The sequence below is a fragment of the Dendropsophus ebraccatus genome, chromosome 14 (assembly GCF_027789765.1).
Source record: "Dendropsophus ebraccatus isolate aDenEbr1 chromosome 14, aDenEbr1.pat, whole genome shotgun sequence".
In the NCBI taxonomy this organism is placed as follows: domain Eukaryota; kingdom Metazoa; phylum Chordata; class Amphibia; order Anura; family Hylidae; genus Dendropsophus; species Dendropsophus ebraccatus.
Window position 1 is genome coordinate 35,151,251 of NC_091467.1, and position 21,126 is coordinate 35,172,376.

Below are 21,126 nucleotides of genomic sequence, written 5' to 3' on the forward strand. Positions count from 1 at the left end.
AATAATCCCCATTGTATGTTTATAAATATTAAAAATATCCCACCCTGTTACCCCATGTATTTATTATCCCCATCCTGTGCCCACAAATACTATTATTGCACTCTGTTCCCCTAAATAGTTATGGTCCCTGCCTTGTGTCTACAAATGTCTATAATATCCCACCACATGCCCTATTAGTTATTATTCTCTTCCTGTGTCCACAAATAACAATAATATCCCACCCTGTGCCCCAAGTACTGTTAATCCCCCTTCTGTCCCCCCGAGTAGTAATAATCCTGCCTTATGTGGCCCCAATGTAGATATAATCCTCACTTTCTGTGCCCCCAAGTAGGTGATAAGGGGGTCTATAATAAAAAAACGTCTGGGCGGTCTCACTGTATAAGCAATAAAACAATAGAATATTCTGGCCATAGAAAGACGCCCTTAGAGTGTTATCTATATATTAGTATCTCCATTCCAGGAATATATTATCACACCTGTGACTTTCCTAGGTAGCCGATTAGAAGAAAGAAATCGCAAAGTGAAGGATATTCAGATCAGAGAAAGCAATCGCAGGAGAGGTAATTAATATTATTATTAATTACTGATAACTATCAGGCTAGACTCTAGGTCTAGACCTGCATAGGTGTGATGATATGTTCCTGGTCCATGGAGATATATGCTTTGTAATGACATATATCTTCAATGGACGTTCAATATGATAACACTAACATTTCGGAAGAGAAACGTGGCATATCTTTGCTGCATATCTATGATTACAATATAATATTACACATCCATACACAAGAGATGCAGAGACCGGCACCACCTTATACACAGTATACGGCAACTGAATATCCAGTTATACACTTTAAGGCTATGTTCACACTACGTAAAAGTACGACCGTTGTTGCCATCGGCTTTATGTGCCTGTGAAAATAGCCTATTCAGCTATGGGATCCCGGCCGGAGAGTATACACATCGTATATGTTCCGGCCGGGATCCTGCACGGGGCCGCAAATAACTGACATGTCAGTTTTCTGCGGCCGCAATTAAAGGGGTAGTGCACCCAAAATTTTTTTATTTCAAATCAACTGCTGGAATGAAGTGCCAGAGATTTGTAATTTACTTCTATTAAAAAATCTCAAGCCTTCCAGTACTTATCAGCTGCTGTATGCCCAGCAGGAAGTGGTATTATTTCCAGTCTGGAGAGCAGGAGAGGTTTTCTATAGGGATTTGCTCCTTCTCTGGACAGTTCCTGACATGGACAGAGGAGGCAACAGAGAGCACTGTGTCAGACAGGAAAGAAAACACCACTTCCTGCTGGACACAAAGCAGCTCATAAGTACTGGAAGGCTTGAGATTTTTTAATAGAAGTAAATTACAAATCTCTGGCACTTCATGGCAGCAGTTGATTTGAAAGAAATTTTTTTTTGTGCACTACCCCTTTAAGTGAATTGCGGCCGTAGGAAACCCTGTCAGTTCACACAATGAAGCCAGCGGCTCCGAACGCTCGCTTCATTGTGTGCAGGGGGAAGCTCTGATGCGGGTGCACGCTGATGCGCCCGCATCAGAGCTCTGCGGCCGGAAAGATCATCCAGGATGATACTTTATTGAAGTATTAAAAACACATATTGTTCAAGCTGATCAGCACACAGGTGAGTGAGGATAAACACAAGTGCAAAAAGCGACAGATTTTAAATATTAAAATTTTACCCTGTGCCCCTAAATAATTATAATCCACGCCCTGTGCCCAAAAATATTAATTATATCCCACCCTGTGCCTTCAAGTATTTATATACCCAGTCCTGTGCCCGTAAATATTAAGAATATTCTACCCTGTGCCCCTAAGTAATTATAATATCCATATTAATATCCCAACATTTGCCCCAAGGATTTATAATCCTCGCCTCTTTTCCACAATTATCAATAATATCATCCCACTTTATGCGACTTAATAGATTTAATCTCCATCCTGTGCCACAAAAAAGTCATAATCCCCGTCCTTGGTCCACAAATATTAATGTCATTCCAACTTGTGCCCCCAAGTAGGTATAACCCCGACCTGTGCCCCTAAATATTAATTTCCCACCCTGAGCCCCCAAGTAGTTAATCCCTGTCTTTTGTCCACTAATATTAATAGAATCCTACCCTGTGCCCTAAGTAGTTATATTGTGGCATATCTTTGCCGCATATCTCTGATCACATTAGTACAATGGTATATGTGCTCTCACATCCACTAGGACATTATGCCCCCAAGTAGTAATAGTCCGCTCTGTGCCCCCAAGTAGTCATAATCCCCATCCTGTGCCTAAAAATAATAATATCCCACCCTATGCCTCAAGTAGTTATAATCCCCCCTCTAGTGCCCAAATATATTAATATACCCCCTGTCCCTCTAGTTATAATCTCTGCCTTTTACTCAAAAATGTTAACAATACCTGTGCTCACAAATGTTAATATGCTACCCTGTGCCCCACGTATTTATAATCCCCGCCCTGTGCCCACAAATATCAATAATATCCCAACTTGTGCGCCTAAATAGATATAATCCCCGCCCTGTGCCCACAAATATTAATATTCCACCCTGTGCCCCAAGTCGTTATATTCTCTGCCATTTGCCCATTGGCAGTTATAATCCCCGTTCTGTGCTTACAAATGTCAATAATATCTCATCATGTGCCCCCAAGTAGTTATAATCCCACTTCTGTCCCCCCGACTATTGATAGTCCTGTTTTATGTGCCCCCAAGTAGGTGATAAGGGTGTTAGAATATCCCCCAAATAGTTATAATCCTTGCTCTGTGTGCACAAATAATAACAATATCCCATTCCATGCCCCCAAATAGTTATAATCTCCGCCATTTGCCCACAAATACTAAGAAAATCCCACCCTGTACCCTAAGCAAATATAATTCTGGACTGTGTCTACAAATATTAACAATATGCCATCCTCCCGTGCCCCAAAGTAGGTAAGAAATTGTCTATAATAAAATAGTCTGGGTCGCCTCACCATGTAAGCAATGACACGATAGAATATTTTAGCCATAGAAAGATGCCCTTAGTGTGTTATCTATATATTGGGATCTCCATTCCAGGAATATATTATTACACCTGTGACTTTTCCTAGGTGGCCGATTAGAAGAAAGAAATTGCCAGGTGACGGACAATTACATCAGCCGCAAGAAAGCAATCGCAGGACAGGTAATTATTATTATTATTGATATTGATAACTATCAGGCTAGACTCTAGGTCTAGACCTGCATAGGTGTGATGATATGTTCCTGGTCCATAGAGATATATGTTTTGTAATGACATATATCTTCAATGGACGTTCAATATGATAAAACTAAAGGAAGAGAGTCGTGGCATATATTTGCCGCATATCTCTGATCACGTTAGTATATTATATATGCTCTCACATACACAAGGACAAGATGCCCCTAAGAATTCATGATCTCTATTTTATGTCCATAAATATTAATATCCCATTCTGTGCCCCCAAGTAAATATAATCCCCGCCATGTGTCTACAAATCTTAACCCCTTAACGACATAGGGCGAATATTTACGCCCTATTGCCGGTAAGGGAGTTCAGAGCGGGCCGCACGGCGACCCTGCTCTGAACCGCGGCGGTCCCGGATGCCGCTTGTAGCCCGGGACCGCAGGTATTAGCGGGCACGGTCCGATCGCCGTGCCCGCTAATACAGTAATCAGATGCAGCTGTCAAACATGACAGCTGCATCCGATTACCGGACGCAGCTTATCCCTGGTGTCTAGTGGCGGAGATCACTCCCCCTGGACGTTATCCCGGAGGAGCGATCTCCGTTTCTGAAGCCGGCCGGGGACCGCTCCAAGATGGGGCTGTCCCCGGCTCGGCACTCGTTTACTTCCGGCTGCAGCAGCCGGAAGTAAACGAGTGCCTATCTCATGGATCTCTGCAGCATATCTATGCTGCAGAGATCTCTATGAGAGATCAAAGCACTTATACTAGAAGTCCCCCAGGGGGGCTTCTAGTATAAGTGTAAAAGTTAAAAAAAAAGTGTTGTTGTCAATAAAAAGCCCCCTCCCCTAATAAAAGTCTGAATCGCCCCCCTTTTCCCAGGTTATAAATAAAAGTAAATAAATAAATAAACAAACATGTTTGCTATCGCCACGTGCGTAATCACCCGAACTATTAATTAATCACATTCCTGATTTTCGCACGGTAAACGGCGTCAGTGCAAAAAAATCCCAAAGTGCAAAATTGCGCATTTTTGGTCGCATTAAATCCAGAAAAATTGTAATAAAAAGCGATCAAAAAGTCGTATATGCGCAATCAAGGTACCGATAGAAAGAACACATCATGGCGCAAAAAATAACATCTCACACAGCCCCATAGACCAAAGGATAAAAGCGTTACAAGCCTGGGAATGGAGCGATTTTAAGTGACATATATTTGTTGACAATGGTTTGAATTTTTTACAGGCCATCAGATAAAAAAAAAGTTATACATGTTACATATCGTTGTAATCGTAACGACTTGAGGAACATATATAACAAGTCAGTTTTACCCCAGGGCGAATGGCGTAAAAACACATTTCCCCCAAATAAACAAAATGCGGGGGTTTTTTTTCAATCTCACCACACATTTATTTTTTTTCTGGTTTCGCAGTGTACTTTATGCAAAAATTCAGCCTGTCATTGCAAAGTACAATTAGTGACGCAAAAAATAAGGACTCATGTGGGTTTCTAGGTGGAAAAATGCAAGTGCTATGGCCTTTTAAGCACAAGGAGGAAAAAACGAAAATGCAAAAATCTAAGTTGGCTCTGTCTTTAAGGGGTTAATAATATTCCACCCTGTGCCTCTAAGTATATACATACCCGTTCCTGTGCCTATAAATATTAAGAATAACAACCCTTTGCCCTAAAATAGTTATAATCTGTATTCTTTGCCCACAAGTATTATTATCCCACCTTGTGCCCCCAACTAGTTAAAATCCCCCTTCTGAGCCAGAAAATATTAATAATATCCCCCCTGTGACTCCACGCAATCTCCACCATTTTCCCCAAAAATTTACCAATACAACACTCTGTGCCCCCAAGTAGTTATGATCCCCGTCCTGTGTCCACAAAAATTTATTAAAATCATCCTAATTTGTGTCCTAAATAGTTATAATGTCCTTTTTATGTCTACAAATATGAACAATTTTCCAACCTATGCCCCCAAGTAGTTATAATCCTTGTTGTTAGGCCACAAATATTAATATCCCACCCTGTACCCCCGCAAATATTTATAATCCCTGCCCTGTATCCACATATTTTAAGAATATCCCACTGTGTGCCCCAAAATAGTTATAATACCAGTCCTGTGGCCACAAATATTAATAATATCTTACTCTGGGCCTCCAAGTAGTTACACTCCCCCTTCTTTGTCTATAAATATCAATAATATCCCACCCTTTGCCCCCAAGTCGTTACATGCACTGCCATTTGCCCATAAATATTATCAATATCTTTTCCTGTGCCTCCAAATAGTTAATCCCTGCCCTGTGCCCACAAATATTAATAACATCCCACCCTGTGACCCAAGTAGTTATAATCACCGCCTTTTGGCAAAAATATTCTACCCTGTTCCCCCAGGAAGTTATCTCTGTCCTGTGCCTGAAAATATTAATAATATCCCACCTTGTGACCCTATGTAGTTATAATTCCCATCCTAGGTATAGTTATATAGTTATCATTCCCAACTATGAATAATATCCCACCCTCTGCCCTTTAATAGTTATAATTTCTTCCCTGTGCCCAAAAATAATAATATCCCAAAATGTGCCCCCCAAATAGTTATAATCCCCGCCCTGTGTCCACAAATATTAATAATATCTAAAACTGTGCCCCCAAATAGTTATACCTGTCCTGTATCCACAAATAATAATAATAATATCCCAAAATTTTAATATTCCACCCTTTGCCTCCCGAAGTAGTTATAATTTGCATCCTGTGCCCACAAATATTAATATCCCACCATGTGCCCCAAGTATATATAACCCCGCCATTTTTCCACAATTACCAATAATATTCCACCTTGTGCGCCTAAACAGATATAATCCCGCCCTGTGTCTACAAATATTAATAATATAATAATAATTATAATCACCACCTTCTGTCCAAATATAGTAATAAAATCCCACCCTGTGACTCCAAGTAGTTGTAATCTCTGCCAATTGCCCAAAAATATTAAAAATATCCCACCCTCTGATCTCAAGAAGTTGTAATCCCCATCCCGTGTCCACAAATATTAATATTACCCCACCCTGTGCCTCTAAATAGTTATTAGTTGTTAAGATCCCTGTCCTGTGTCTACAAATGTCAATAATATCCCACCATGTGCCTCCAATTAGTTATTACTTTCTTCCTTTGTCCAAAAATAATAATATTATGCCACCCTGTGCCCCCAAGTACTGATAATCCCCCTTCCTCTGAAAAGTGATAGTCTTGCCTCATGTGACCCCAATGTAGATATAATCCCCCCCTTCCGTGCCCCCAAGTAGGTAATAAAGATGTCTATAATAAAATAGTCAGGGCCACCTCACTGTATAAGCAATGACACGATAGAATATTCTCACTATAGAAAGACGCCCTTAGAGTGTTATCTATATATTGGGATCTCCATTCCAGGAATATATTATCACACCTGTGACTTTTCCTAGGTAGCCGATTAGAAGAAAGAAATTGCAAAGTGACGGAAATCGTCAAGAAGGGAATCGCAGGACAGGTAATTAATATTATTATTATTAATTACTAATAACTATCAGGCTAGACTCTAGGTCTAGTCCTGCATAGGTGTGATGATATGTTCCTGGTCCATGGAGATATATGGTTTATAATTACATATATCTTCAATGGACATTTAATATGATAACACAAACATTTAGGAAGAGAAACATGGCATATATTTGCCGCATATTTCTCATCACATTGGTATTATATTATATATGCTGTCACATACACTAGGATACTATGTCCCCAAGTAGTAATAGTCCACTGCGTGTTCCCAGGTTGTCATTACTCTATTTTCAGTTCATAAATATTAATATTCCACACTGTGCCCCCAACTTATTATGATCCCCATCCTGTGCCCACAAATATTAATATCCCACCCTTTGCCTCCAAATAGTAATAATTCCAGTTCAAATATTAAAAATTTCCCTCCCTCTGCCTCCGCGTTTTCCAAACCCAGTCCTGTGCCCCTAAATATTATTATCCAATTTTTTGCGCCCAAAGTAGTTATAATTCCCGTTCTGTGTCTATAAATATTAGTAATATCCCACCCTGTGCCCCAAGTACTGTTAATCCCCATCCTGTCCTCCCGAGTAATAATAATCCTGTCTCATGTGGCCCCAATGTAGATATAATTCCTACCTCTGGTGCCCCCATGTAGGTAATAAGGATGTCTATAATAAAAGTCAGGGTTTCCTCACTGTATAAGCAATGACATAATAGAATATTCTGGCCATAGAAAAACGCCCTTAGAGTGTTATCTATATATTGGGATCTCCATTCCAGGAATATATTATCGCACCTGTGACTTTTCCTAGGTAGCCGATTAGAGGAAAGAAATTGCAAAGTGACGGACATTCAGATCAGACGCAAGAAAGCAATCGCAGGACAGGTAATTAATATTATTAATTACTGAGAACTATCAGGCTAGACTCTAGGTCTAGAGCTGCATAGGTGTGATGATATGTTCCTGGTCCATGGAGATATATGTTTTGTAATGACATATATCTTCAATGGACGTTCAATATAATAACACAAACATTTAGGAAGAGAAACGTGGCATATTAGTGACATTAGTATAATATTTTATATACTCTCACATACACCAGAACACTATACCCCCGAGTAGTAATATTCCGCTCTGTATCACCAAGTAGTCATAACTCAATTTTTGGTTCAGAAATATTACTATGCCACCCTGTACCTCCAAATAGTTATATTCCCCATCCTTTGCCCAAAAATAATAATATTGCACCCTGTGCCCCAAGTAGTTATAATCCCCACCCTGTGCCCATGAATATCAATATCATTGCACCTTGTCCACCTAAATAGTTATAATCCCCAACCTGTGACCAAAAATATTAACATCCAAAACTGTGCCACAAAATAGTAATTATTCCGTACTGTGCCCACAAATATTAATGATATCCCACTCTGTGCCTCCAAGTATTTTCATACCTGGTCCTATGCCCATAACTATTAAAAATCATCCACCACTTGCCCCTAAATAGTTATAATCTGCATGCTGTGCCCACAAATACTAATATCCCACCATGTGCCCCAAGTATACATAACCCCGCCATTTTCCTATAATTACCAATAATATCCCACCTTGTGCGCCCTAAACAGATATAATCCTACCCAGTGTTTACAAATATTAATAATATTTCATATTGTGCCCTCAAATTGTTATCATATCAATTCTCTTCTCACAAATATTAATAATTTCCTACCGTCTGCCCCAAGAAGTTATAATCCCCGTTTTTTGTCCACAAATATTATCCGACCCAAAATAGTTATAATCCCCCTTCAGTGCCCATAAATATTAACAATATTGCACCATGTGCCCCCAGATTTGTTATAATCCAAATCCTGTGTCTACATATATTAATAATATCCCCCTGCGCATCTAAGTATTTATAATCTCCACCATTTGCACCAAAATGTTACCAATATGCCACCCTGTACCCCCAAGAAGTTATAATCCCCGTCCTTTGTCCACATATATAAACAAGACAACACTCTGTGCCCCTAAGTAAATATACTGTAATTCTGGTCCACAAATAATAACATCCAACCCTGTGCTTCCAAGTTTTTACATACCCGGTCCTGTGCCCATAAATATTAATAATATCCCACTCTTTGCCCCCAAATCCCTATAATCCCTGCCCTATGTCCACAAATATAAAGAATATACTACTGTTTGCCCCGAAATAGTTATAATCACCACCTTCTGTCCAAATATATTAATAAAATCCCACCCTGTGACTCCAAGTAATTATAATCTCTGCCAATTGCCCAAAAATAATAAAAATATCCCACCCTTTGCTCCCAAGAAGTAGTAATCCCCATCCCGTGTCCACAAATATTAATATTACCCCACCCTGTGCCTCTAAATAGTTATTAGTACTTAAGATCCCTGTCCTGTGTCTACAAATGTCAATAATATCCCACCATGTGCCCTCAAATAGTTATTATTTTCTTCCTTTGTCCAAAAATAATATTATCCCACCCTGTACCCCCAAGTACTGATAATCCCCCTTCTTTCCCCCCGAGTAGTGATAGTCCTGCCTTATGTGGCCCCTCACCTCCCGTGCCCCCAAGTAGGTAATAAGGATGTCTATAATAAAATAGTCAGGGTTTCCTGACTGTATAAGCAATGACACAAATATTCTGGCCATAAAAAGTTGCCCTTAGAGTGTTATCTTTATATTGAAATCTCCATTCCAGGAATATATTATCACACCTGTGACTTTTCCTAGGATGCCAATTAGAAGAAAGAAATTGCAAAGTGACGGAAATTCAGATCAGAAGAAGGGAATCGCAGGACAGGTAATTAATATTATTATTAATTACTGATAACTATCAGGCTAGACTCTAGGTCTAGACCTGCATAGGTGTGATGATATGTTCCTGGTCCATGGAGATATATGGTTTGTAATTACATATATCTTCAATGGACGATCAATATGATAACATTAACATTTAGGAAGAGAAACGTGGCATATCTTTGCCGCTTATATCTGATCATGTTAGTATAATATTTTTTATGCTCTCACATACACTAGGATACTATGCCCTCAATTAGCAATAGTCCACTCTGTGCTCACAAGTAGTCATTACTCTATCTTCTGTTCATAAATAATATTCCACCCTGTGCCCCCAACTTGTTATGATCCCCATCCTGTGCCCACAAAAATTAATGTAATCTCACCCTGTGCCTCCAAATAGTTATTATCCCCATCCTGGCCCCAGAAATAATAATATCGCACCCTGTGCCCCAACTAGTGTAATCCCTGCCCTGTGTCGACAAATATTAATGATATCCTACCTTGTGCTCCTAAATAGTTATAATCCACACCCTGTGCCTAAAAATATTATTAATATTCAATAATTAATATAATCGCAGTACTGTGCCCACAAATAATAATATCCCACCCTGTGCTTACAAGTATTTACATACTCTGTCCTATGGCCATAAATATTAAGAATATTCCACCCACTAAGTAGTTATAATCCCCGCCCTTTTCCCGCAGTTATGAATAATATCCCACTTTGTGCGCCTAAACAGATATCATCCCCGCCCTGTGCCCACAAATATTAATAATATCCGTTTCTGTGCCCCCAAGTAGTAAAAATCCTCGTCCTATGCCCACAAATATTATCCCACCTTGTACCCCAAATAGTTATAATTCCCCTTAAGTGTCCACAAAAATTAACAATGTTCCACCCTGTGCTCCCATGTAGTTATAATCCCCACCCCATATCCACAAATCTTAATTATAATCCACTCTTTGCCCCCAAAGTAGTTATAATCTCCACGCTGTGCCCCCAAATAGTTATAATCTCCATCCTGTGCTCACAAATATTAATTTCCCACCCTATGCCTCAAGTAGTTATAATCCCCCCTTTTTTCCACAATTATCAATATCATACCACTGTGTACCTAAAAAGATACAATCTCCGCCCTGTGTCCACAAATATTAATAAAATCCTACCCTGTGCCCCAATTAGTTATAACCCTCCTTGTGTGCCAAAATATATTAATAATGTCCCCCCCCCACCCCACGATTCTAAGTAGTTATAATCTCCACTATTTGCCCTCAAATAGTTATTTTTTTCGTGTCCGCAAAAAATTAATAATATCCAAAACTGTGCCCCCAAATAGTTATAATACCTGTACTGTATCCACAAATAATAATAATATCCAAAATTTGAATATTCCACTCTTTGCCCCCCAAGTAGTTATAATCTCCATCCTGTGCACACAAATATTAATATCCCACCATGTCCCCATGTTTTTATATCCCACTTTATGCCACAAATATTTATAATCCCCCTACTATGCCCACAAATATTAATATCCAATACTGTGCATTCAAATAGTCATAGTCTTCATCCTGTGCCCACAAATATTAATATTATCCCAACCTATGCCCCAATCCCTGTCCTTAGTCCACAAATATCAATAATATCCCACTCTGTGCCACCAAGTATTTACATACCTGGTACTATGCCCATAAATATTAACAAATATTCCACCCCTTGCCCCCAAGAAGTTATAATCTGCATCCTGTGCCCACAAATATTAATATCCCACCATGTGCCCCAAGTATATATAACCCCGCCATTTTCCTACAATTACCAATAATATCCCACCTTGTGCGCCAAAACAGATATAATCCCGCCCTGTGTCTACAAATATTAATAATATCCAATATTCTGCACTCAAATAGTTATAATCTCCATCCTCCTCACACAAATATTCATCATTTCCTACCTTCTGCCCCAAGAAGTTATAACCCTCGTCCTTTGTCCACAAATATTATCCCACCCAAAATAGTTATAATTATCCTTCAGTGTCCACAAATAGTAACAATATTGCACCATGTGCCCCCAAATTTGTAATAATCCCAGTCCTGTGTCTACATATATTAATAATATCCCCCAGTGCATCTAAGTATTTATAATCTCCACCATTTGCACAAAAATATTACCAATTTGCCACCCTGTACCCCCAAGTAGTTATAATCCCCGTCCTTTGTCCACATATATGAACAAGACAACGCTCTGTGCCCCTAAGTCAATATACTGTAATTCTCGCCCTGTGCCCACAAATAATAATAATATCCAACCCTGTGCTTCCAAGTCTTTACATACCCGGTCCTGTGCCAATAAATATTAATAATATCCCACGCTTTGCCTCCAAATACTTATAATCTCTGCCCTGTGTCCACAAATATAAAGAATATACTACTGTTATTCACGAAATAGTTATAATCACCACCTTCTGTCCAAATATACCAATAAAATCCCACCACATAACTCCAAGTAGTTATAATCCCTGCCAATTGCCCAAATATATTAAAAATATCCCACCCTCTGCACCGAAGAAGTTGTAATCCCCATCCTGTGTCCACAGATATTAATATTATCCTACCCTGTGCCTTTAAATAGTTTAGTAGTAAAGATCCCTGTCCTGTGTCTACAAATGTCAATAATATCCCACATGTGCCTCAAATTATTTATTATTTTCTTCCTTTGTCCAAAAAAAAAAAAAAATAAATAAATAATAATAATAATATCCAACCCTATGCCCCCAGTTACTGATAATCTACCTCCACAGAGTAGTCATAGTCCTGCCTCATATGGCCCCAATGTAGATAAAATCCCCACCTCTCGTGGGGATAGTCAGGGTCACCTCTCTGTATAGGCAACGACACGATAGAATATTCTGCCCATAGAAAGACGCCCTTAGAGTGTTATCTATATATTGGGATCTCCATTCCAGGAATATATTATCACACCTGTGACTTTTCCTAGGTAGCCGATTAGAAGAAAGAAAGTGACGGACATTCGGAGCAGAGGGAATCGCAGGATAGGTAATTAATATTATTATTAATTACTGATAACTATCAGGCTAGACTCTAGGTCTAGACCTGCATAGGTGTGATGATATGTTCCTGGTCCATAGAGATATATGTTTTGTAATGACATATCTCTTCAATGGACGTTCAATATGATAGCACTAAAGGAAGAGAAACGTGACATATCTTTGCCGCATATCTCTGATCACGTTAGTATATTATATATGCTCTCACATTCACTAGGACAATATGCCCCTAAGAAGTCATGATCCTTATTTTATGTCCATAAATATTAATATCCCACTCTGTGCCCCCAAGTAAATATAATCCCTGCCATGTGTCTACAAATATTAATAATATTTAACCCTGTGCCTCTAAGTATATACATGCCCGGTCCTATGCCCATCAATATAAAGAATATCCAACCCTTTGCCCTAAAATAGTTATAATCTATATTCTTTGCCCACAAATAATATTATTATCCCACCCTGTGCCCACAAGTAGTTATTATCCCCGCCCTGTGCCTCAAAATATTAATATTAAACAATGTGCACCTAAATAGTTGTAATCCCTTCCCTGAGCCCAAAAATATTAATAATATCCCAACACTGTGCCCAAAAATACTTAAATTCCTCGTAATGTGCCCACAAATATTAATTATATCACAACCTGTGCCCCCAAGTAGTTATAATTCCTGTCGTTAGTCCACAAATATTAATAATATCTCACTTTGTGCTCCCAAGTGTATAATCCCTGCCCTTTTTCCACAATTACTAATATCAGCCCACCTTTTGCACCTAAATATGTATAATCCACATCCTGTGTGTCAGGAACCGGACAGCAGGACAAGACAAGACAGTGAGCCCTAAGCTCAGCCCCGCCCACTGTCCTCTACCTATTTGCCACAATCCGCCCTAAGATGGCGGCGAGCAACTTGGCGGCGGTCCCTGCACTGGCTAGGGGGACACAAATACAAGACAGACAGACAAAACACAATGAAGAATAGTAAACAGTCCGGGTCACAACAATCGGGCAGCAAAAGTACAAAATCACAATCCTATAAACGTAGTCAAAGTCCAGGCAATATAGTCAAGGGCAGGCGGCAAGAAAGGGAGGTCAAGGAATAAGGCAAAGATCAGGGATAGCAAATACACAGAAGATACAAGCGGGCAGAGACAAGTCAATAACCAGCAATAAGTGCACAGACTGAGGTTTGTTATATAGGAGGCAAGGGCTCTGGTCCAGAACGTAATTGGACCATCCCCCTGATCTCCAAGCACAGACACCTGAGAACAAGACAGATCCACTGGCAGGATGACCTGTCAGTCACAGAAGAACCAGAACACAGATTAACCATGACATGGCCAGACAGAACTCAGCAGGTGAAGTCGGGTGTGTCTCCCAACCCAGATGAGCAATAAACCAGAGTTCACACACAGCAAAACAAAACACAGAAACAGGATACAAGAAAATCAGTGCCTTCTCGGCCGAACAGCATGAGCAGAGGGGCGCATAATGCTCCGCAGAGATACCATCCTGACACTGTGCCCAGAAATATTATCCCACCCAGTGCCACAAAAAGTCATAATCCCCGTCTTGTCAACAAATGTTATTAATATTATCCCGCCTTATATCCCAAGTAGTTATAATCCCCCTCCTGTGCCAAAATATATTAATAATATCCCCTCTGCCCCTAAGTAATTATAATTCCTGCCCTTATTTCACAATTATCAATAATATCATCCAATCTTGTGCACTTAAATAGATATAATCTCTGACCTGTGTCTACAAATATTAATAATATCCAATACTGTGCCCTCAAATAGTTACAATCTCCAACCTGTTCCCACAAATATTAATAATTTCTTACCCTGTGTCCCCAAATATTTATAATCTGCCTCCTCTGGCAAAATATTTTAATAATATCCCCCTGTGCCTCTACCTAGGTTTAATCTCTGCCATTTCCCCCAAATTATTAACAATATCCCACCTTGTGTCCGCAAGTAGTTTTAATCTTCATTCTGTGTCCAAAAATATTAATAAGATCCAACTCTTTGCCCCTAAGAAGTTAAAATCCCTGCACACTGTATCCACAAATTAGGAATATCCCTTAAGTAGTTAATCCCAATCCTGTGTCCAAAAATATTAATAAAATCCCACCCTGTGCCCCCAAGTAGTTATTATCCCCATCCTGTAAACACAAGTATTAATATTGCACCCTGTGCCTCTAAGTAGTTATAGTCCCCACCCTGTGACCACAAATATTTATTATATCCCACCCTGTGCCCTTAAATGGTTAAAATCCCTTTCCTGTCTCCACAAATATTAATAATATCCCACTTTTTGCCCCCAAGTAGATATATTCTCCACCCTGTGCCCACAAATATTAATATCCCACTCTGTACTCCTCCAAGTATTTTACAATCCCCGCCCTGTGTCCACATATATTAAGAATATCCCACCGTGTGCCCCGAAATAGTTATAATCCCCGTCCTGTGTCCAAAAATATTAATATCCCATCCTGTACCCCAAGTTATTATATTCTTCGCCATTTGCCCATAAATCCTGTGCCCTGTCCTGTGTCCAATATTAATAACATCCCACCCTGTAATCCCATGTAGTTATAATTCCCTATCCCTATCCTAGACCTATTCTGTGCCCTAAATAGTTATGATCCCTGCCCTGTGCCCAAAAATAATGATAATATCCAAAACTGTGCCCCCAAATTGTTATAATTCCTGTACTGTGTCCACAAATATTAATAATACCCTACCCTGTGCTTCTAAACAGTTATTATTCTCTTCCTGTATCCACAAATAATAATTATAATATCCAAAACTATGTGGAATATTCCACCCTTTGCCCCAAAGTAGTTATAATCTCCATCCTGTTCTCACAAATATTAATATCCCACCATGTGCCCTAAGTAGTTATAATCCCTGCAATTTTTCCAGAAATATCAATAATATCATCCTACTTTATTCCTGAAATAGTTATAATACCCCTCCTGTGCCCACAAGTATTAATAATATCCAATACTGTGCAATCAAATAGTTATAATCCCCATCCTTTTCCAACAAATCTTAATAATTAGTAGTAGTAATAGTCCCTGTCCTACGTCCTCAAATTGCACTATCCCACCATGTGCCCCCAAGTAGTTATAATCCCTGTCCTGTGTCTAAAAAATGTCAATAATATCGTACCCTGTGCCCCCAAGTACTGATAATCCCCCCCTGTCCCCAAGACTATTGATAATCCCGCCTCATGTGGCCCCAATGTAGATCTAATCCAACTCCCCTGCCCCCAGGTAGGTAATAAGGGTGTCTATAATAAAATAGTCAGGGTGGCCCCACTGTATAAGCAATAACACGATAGAATATTCTGGTCATACAAAGACTCCCTTAGAGTGTTATCTATATATTGGGATCTCCATTCCAGGAATATATTATCACACCTGTGACTTTTCCTAGGAAGCCGACTAGAAGAAAGAAATGGCAGTGACGGACAATTACATCAGCCGCAAGAAAGGAATCGCAGGACAGGTAATTAATATTGTTATTAATTACTGATAACTATCAGGCTAGACTCTAGGTCTAGACCTGCATAGGTGTAATGATATGTTCCTGATCCATGGAGATATATATGGTTTATAATTACATATATCTTTAATGGACGTTTAATATGATAACACTAACATTTAAGAAGAGAAACGTTGCATATCTTTGCCGCATATATCTGATTACATTAGTACTGTATAATATTATATATGCTCTCACATACGACTAGGGAACACACACACATAGGCTATGTTCACACAACGTCAAAATTAGAGAAAAGGTGGACGATTTTGATATTTAAAATAACGTCTGTTATTGCCGCAATTTAACTGACTGCAATGGCAATGCATTGAAGTCAATGGAAAGACGGATGTCCAATGCACACAATATATTGAATAACGGACCTTTTTACCGCTGACATAAAAATAATAAACATGATCATTATTTTCGGACGTCTTCTGCAAACAGCAGATGTTTTTATTAGTTGTTCACACACAGTTTTTCTTTTGTCACCGTTCTTTCTCTGTTTGTATTATTAAATTCAATGAACTTTTCGATAAAGCCGCATCCAGAGGCCAATTAGTAACCCCAAGCTAGAGTAATGTACCAGCAGCGTCATTGCACTAAGGGGAGGTCAGACAGGTAAATGATGTCCGTTATTTTAGACTCAAAATAATGGACGTCATTTTAAACAGAGCTGAAAAAACGTTGCATGAACAAAGCCACACACAGACAATTTGTTTTGCCCTCTTTAGAGACAGTTCCCTAAACTCACACCTCTTACTGACTACTCCTTATGCTATAATCTTTCATGGACCGCTCATGATTTCCTCTCTTTTACAGACAGGGCCTTTCAGCATTCTGTCTCCAGTTTTTCAATAGAAAATCTGTGATCACATGATCACAGAATCTAAGAAATATTGCCAGAAAAAAATTGCAAAAAACTGTTAGTAGTTTTTATGTAGGTGTTCTTTATAGGGGTTTTTCAACCCTAAAATACGCAGTGCAAAATTCATATTTGAGGGAAGCCTTAAAGGGGTACTCTAGCCCATTAAATATTTTTATATATTGCTGCCCCCCTGCTGCCATGTCCGAGGTGGACTTGTCTCAATACTGGGACTGAGTGGCTGTCACTGCTGAGACAATTCTGCCTCAGAAATGGCGGTGGGAGCCCTTAGAACGGAACCAAAGACACCACAGAAGGACATCAGGGTGGCATGGTGAGGTAAGATTAGGCTGATTATTATGTTGTATATAAGAGTAGCAATAAAAAATTTGAAAACTAGAGCTAGTGACGTAACTGTACGCCCTTTTTGCCGTGCATTTCTGCTAAGGAATGACAGTTACGTACTGAGATGACAGGGGCACAGAAGTTGTGCCTGTGCCATCCGTGCTATTTCCCGACTGTCAGTGATGGCCGGTCACCCATCGCATCTGCTAAGACCTGGGCCAAGCCTGGATTGCAGCATCTATAGTGCAGAAAAGAGGGAGAATTCTCCCTCTGTACTTATCGGGGCTGTACGAAGTGATCGCACAGCCCCAATGGTTGCTATGACAACAGGAGGCTTCCCTGAGGCCTTCTGTATCATAGCACCAGAAGCTGATCAGGCTCAGCCCAAAGACTATGACAGGCAAATTACAATAGGAAAATCTGCCTGTGATCAGGCAATTCGATATTGAAGTCTCCATAGAGAGACGGTAGAAATGTAAAAGTAACACACACACAGATAAAAGTACAAATAAAGTACAAAACACATATTATCCCCATAGATCCAATGCAATAATAAATGTAGGGAAAAAAATCCCATGATAAAAGCCACACGGAGACTGCAGAAAATTTAAAATTATAAAAATAATAATGTAGTCATTTTTTTCCTGAAAAATTTGCAATTTTGCAAAAAAAAAAAAAGAAAAAAATTATACATATATTGGCCAAAATTGACCACTGTCCTAAAGTACAATATGTCATGAGAAAACAGTCTCAATTGCTTAGATAAGTTAAAGCATCACAGAGGTCTAACCACATCAAGTGAGACAGGCCAGACTTCAAAAATCGCTCTGGTCCTTATGGCACTATCGTGACCGATTCTGAGGGGGTTAAAGAACCGTATAATCCCTTTAAGAGGATACCTTTCTTTTACTCATTTGGAATTCATCTACAAGGAAGATCCCTCTAACCATGTTCCATGAGAAGCTGTACTGTATATAGTCTCCCCTATACATAAAATATTTAATGTTCTGTTGGAGCTGTAGTAGCTGCCATAGGATTATCTAGCTCTACTGGAAAAAGAACCCTATATCTAAGGTGACCATAAGGCTGCGGTCACCCATACTGCATCCACTGCAGATGTTATAAAATATGATACATAATACCCCTGTCTCTATAGGATTTACAGTGCTGCTATTGACCTGCAGTACCTATAATCAGTCAGTAGGTGACACTGTACCCATAGATTTCTATTCATATGCAGAAAGTTTAGAATAATTTAATATTTTAGGTTACAGAGCATTGACTACAATTAGTGTGATTACTTTGAGGGACACAGGGATGTGCGGTCAGTATTTGGTGGTAAGAACCTGCTTTCTCTTCTCCTTTCTAGCAGAAGGGTCAGGGGAAAACAAATGCAGATGCCATAATCCAGCACTATATAGGGGCCCAGTTTCGTCTTTGCTCTGGGGCCCCTCTATTCTAACTACATCAGTATCAGCACAGATCTCTCCCCTGTCCTGGAGCTTTACTACAATGTATCTGCCTGCGGTGGGATGTGTCATTTATATTGTAGCAAAGTGTCAGCTGTGAGAAGAGTCTATTCCAACTAGCATCATGGCTGATGGATGGCAGTGACACCATTACTAGTAGCAGATTGTGCTATACTTACCACTGCAAATCTTCCATCCACCCATAAGAGTTACCATCTGTGTCCCAGTAAGAGAGCAGCACCATTGTGATAAACCACATAGAGAGGTAATAGCCAGACTGACTGTGATGGGAAAATCTTATTGGAGTTACAGCAATCAGATATCAGACATGTCCAAGTGTAACTCTCAGGAGGGAGCGGCCATGTTGTCACTCTTTGCACTCATCCATAACCATGTACTGTATATATAACCATGACCACTAGGGGGCAGCAGAGCCAGGGGGCAGGATTAGGTCTGGACATCACCCTCTGGGTATAAGGTTTTCCTTCATTGATAATGATGAGATAATAAATCACACAGGGGAAGATGTAACAAGCCGTCTTATGGGAACAATGTCCGGTGTTGCCCATAGCAACCAATCACAGAGCAGCTTTCTAATATTCATGAGCTCTGGTAAAATGAAAGCTGAGCTGTGATTGGCTGCTATGGCAAACAAAGAACTTTCCCACTGTAACTGATTGATAAATTTCCCCCATAGTATTATATATCAGAGAGTCCCATCCATGATGAATGGCTATGAGATGGACACCCAGGAGCCCAGTTATCAGAGCTCTGTCCTGTAACAAGCCAGGCACCTGTGTGACCATCTCATGACCAGGACAGATGTCATCCACTAGAAGGAAACAATAAAGGTTCCTATTACATGACAGCAAGCAGAGATCTTACACTGTGAGGAAATATATATAACATAACCCATAGTAATAGCAAAGCTGAGGAAGATGGCTGGAATTTCCGCCAATAACAAAATGGCACAATGCTAATAAATTTATAATAATAATAATAATAACAACAACAACAACAACAGCAATCAGTCCATATAGTGATATCATAATGTTTTGCACTTTCCACCAAACAGATGGCTTGCCCACACATGACTGCTGCAAGGTGGCTGTGATGTCATAATACTGTGCATATGTCACCAGTCAGAAAGCATTGTGATGTCATGATGGAATTTCCACCAATCAGGGCACAACACTGGCAGCATATATAGCTGTACACAGCTGCTCCTGCTCATTCTACACAGAGGCAGCAGCAGAAGAACAGCTAGGAGCAGCATCTAAGGAGGATCTGAGGGAGCAGCATAGCCTGATCCAGGGGGAACTGAGGGAGTAGCAGAGCCTGGCCAAGGAAAGAACTGAAGTTTTTAGTCCCTTCCTGAATGGGTCTCTGCTGCTCCTTCAGTTTCTTCTTGGACGAGGCTCTGTTGCTCTTGCCTCATCCAGGAGCCCAATCAAGGGAGGATCCAAAGGAGCAGCAGGGCCCCATACAGGGAGGAACTGGGGTTTCCAAAAAGGATTTTTATGAAAAGGTATTTATTTATAGCAAATGCATTATTACTGATATTTTACTGTTTATGGATGCCATTGAGGGGGGCTGTAAAGACCATCAATAGGCTCTATTTTGCTATATGACATTCACATACATTTGGTTTGAGCCAAATAGTAAAATATGTTGTTTTTATTTTCTAACATGTTCCAATTATCTCATTATAGTTTTTTTTCATGTAATTTTTAGTAAATTATTTTGAGGACGGCCATTTTGTCTGAGCTATATACATATTTTTTATATAAATCAGGAGAGAATGGATGTAATGTAACTATACAAATGTTTTATAGAATTATTGAGTACGGGGCTGTGCACATCATGTTGCTGTACAACAAATAGCAATAATCTCATTGTAAGAGAAACATCAGGACTGGGAACTACATAGACTGTATTGTCTAACCAAACGGAATTTCCTTTAAGAAAACTATAATTATAATTTACTACTCAACTCACATACATTATAACCCATATAGTAAAATACACATTAGTATTTCCATTCCAGCAATATATTATCACATCTGTGACTTTTCCTAGGTAGCCAATTAGAAGAAAGAATTTGCAAGGTGACGGACATTCGGATCAGACGCAAGAAGGGAATCGCAGGACAGGTAATTAATATTATTATTAATTACTGATAACTATCAGGCTAGACTCTAGGTCTAGTCCTGCATAGGTGTGATGATATGTTCCTGGTTCATGGAGATATATATTTGGTAATAACA

The 21,126-nt window shown here is 39.5% G+C and overlaps 1 protein-coding gene across 3 annotated transcripts in view; it reads right to left on the reverse strand.

The window, feature by feature from the left end:
* The window catches only part of SLC13A3 (solute carrier family 13 member 3), a 458,185-nt gene that overhangs the window by 245,615 nt on the left and 191,444 nt on the right, over positions 1-21,126 (reverse strand). Inside the window, exon 1 of one of the 3 annotated variants that reach the window (XM_069952520.1) lies at positions 19,039-19,136. The exons of the other annotated variants lie outside the window; for them this stretch is intronic. The gene's annotated coding sequence lies outside the window, so the exon portion shown is untranslated. Of the gene's footprint in view, positions 1-19,038; positions 19,137-21,126 lie in introns of those variants that run through there. 3 annotated transcript variants of the gene reach the window in all.